General features: G+C 40.6%; 1 pseudogene; it reads right to left on the bottom strand.

Annotated features, from left to right (window-relative positions):
• Positions 1 to 956: 956 nt before the first annotated feature.
• Positions 957 to 2,612, bottom strand: part of LOC105005090 — a 31,244-nt pseudogene continuing 29,588 nt past the window's right edge.

Here is a 2,612-nt window from a genome sequence, read left to right as displayed (position 1 = left end):
AGACATGTAATTGTAGCTTTTTCTCTCCTTTTTAACTTGGTTGATGCTTTTATATCATTCAAGTTTCTGCAGAGCTCTCACTCTTCAGAAAAGCAGTTTCCTTATATATGTGTGCTGATTCACCAGTGGCTAAACACAGTAATTGGGCTTCCCTGGTGGCTCAGAGGTTAAAGCATCTGCCTGCAATGTGGGAGACCCGGGTTCGATCCCTGGGTCGGGAAGATCCTCTGGAGAAGGAAATGGTAACCCACTCCAGTATTCTTGCCTGGAGAATCCACTAATTAATCTTTTAACTGTTTGAAAACAGCATTGTGTTTTCTTTAGAATGAATATGATAAAATCAGAAAAATGCACTTTTCTCACACAGGGCTTTAGAGTAAATAGGATGTGTATATATTTATATATACATGCATATAAGGGCTTCCCTGCTAGCTCAGATGGTAATGAATCTGCCTGCAATGCAGGAGACCCAGGGGCAATATGTGGGTCAGGAAGATCCCCTGGAGAAGGGCATAGCTACCCTCTCCAGTACTCTTGCCCTTCTCCAAGGGATCTTTCCAACACAGGGATTGAACCCACATCTCTTACATCTCCTGCATTGGCAGGTCAGTTCTTTACCACTAGTACCACTATTTTCTTTGGATGTTTTAGAGTTTTTAAATTTTTAACCCTACAAGGATCCGAAATTTTTGATTTTCTGTACCCCTTAAATTTTGCTTGCAATCCAGCAAATTTACTTCTGAGTTTGTCCCTGTCTTGTAGAATTTTTTTAAATGCAACCAACAGCTCCACAGCAAGCAACCTACACTAAGTTTCCCAACAGACTAAAGGCACAAACTCAGTCAGTACATTATCTTCATTCAAAATGACAACCGGTGACAGTTTTAAAATGTTTTATCACTGCATACCATCACTATCCTTCTAGAGTAATAATTTTCTCAATGCCCACTGGCTGCTCATGAGGCCAGTGACACATATTTGAGGTTTTCTGCTATGGTAACATCCAATTTGTGTATAACCGCAAAGCACAAAGCTTTACCTGCAACAATAAAACTTCGACCTCTCACAAAACAGTGGTGCAAAAACGTTATTTTCTCACACTCTCTACATACATATCCATTGAGGGTTACACCTGGCAAGAATGATGAGAAATCTGTTATTAGATTCTGGAATATTGTGCCGTGACAAAATGTTTTGATAAATTGTAACCTCCTATGAGTTTTCACTGTAGGACTTAGGCTAAGAAATAGCCTTTATTGCAAATCTAGAGGTAGACGGGGAAAAGTAAATTGGATTTAAACGTTTCTGTTCAGAAATGGCCTACATGACTTTTGCAAGTGGTTAATTGGCTAAAGCAAGTCACTTGGGCTTCCCAGGTAGCCCAGTGGTAAAGAATCCACCTGCCAATGCAGGAGACACAAGAGATTCGGGTTGGATCCCTGGATCAGGAAGATCCCCTGGAGAAAATGGCAACCTGCTCCAGTATTCACTCCTGGAAAATTCCATGGACAGAGGAGCCTGGTGTGCCACCATAACTGAGTGGTTGAGCACGCATGCAGGTTACTTGCAACTCCTGGGTTTGACAAGGCAGAAATGTATGCTCTGGAAGTCAGAGGAGGAAATGTTTGTGACAATAATAAAAATGATCTACATTTCCTTGAAATTCACCCTTCCCCTCCATTGTCTCTCTCTCTCTTTTTTTTCCTATGGAATTCTTTCCTGGTCTTAAGGCAGTTTGCTGTATGTTCTAGGATACTTCTTTAAATTTATCTTCCACAGGACTAATTGTCAATAACATTTATTCTATTGTTTTTCTATTATTTTAAATATTGCAATTGCAATTAATACCAATGGACTTATTTCTGTTCCCTTAATTGCTTCAGTTCATAGGTGCCCAAGAAAGGCAATGCCAAAGAATGCTCAAACTACCACACAATTGCACTCATCTCACACGCTAGTGAAGTAATGCTCAAAATTCTCCAAGCCAGGCTTCAGCAATATGTGAACCGTGAACTTCCTGATGTTCAAGCTGGTTTTAGAAAAGGCAGAGGAACCAGAGATCAAATTTCCAACATCCGCTGGATCATGGAAAAAGCAAGAGAGTTCCAGAAAAACATCTATTTCTGCTTTATTGACTATGCCAAAGCCTTTGACTGTGTGGATCACAATAAACTGTGGACAATTCTGAAAGAGATGGGAATACCAGACCACCTGACCTGCCTCTTGAGAAATTTGTATGCAGGTCAGGAAGCAAGAGTTAGAAACTGGACATAGAACAACAGACTGGTTCCAAATAGGAAAAGGAGTACGTCAAGGCTGTATGTTGTCACTGTGCTTATTTAACTTAAATGCAGAGTACATCATGAGAAATGCTGGGCTGGAAGAAGCACAAGCTGGAATCAAGATTGCCAGGAGACATATCAATCACCTCAGATATGCAGATGACACGACCCTTATGGCAGAAAGTGAAAAGGAACTAAAAAGCCTCTTGATGAAAGTGCAAGAGGAGAGTGAAAAAGTTGGCTTAAAACTCAACATTCAGAAAATGAAGATCATGGCATCCGGTCCCATCACTTCATGGGAAATAGATGGGGAAACAGTGGAAACAGTGT

Source organism: Bison bison, unplaced genomic scaffold, assembly GCF_000754665.1.
Source record: "Bison bison bison isolate TAMUID 2011002044 unplaced genomic scaffold, Bison_UMD1.0 scf7180017864485, whole genome shotgun sequence".
NCBI classification, from domain to species: Eukaryota; Metazoa; Chordata; class Mammalia; order Artiodactyla; family Bovidae; genus Bison; species Bison bison.
This window is presented reverse-complemented; position numbering and strand designations above follow the sequence as displayed.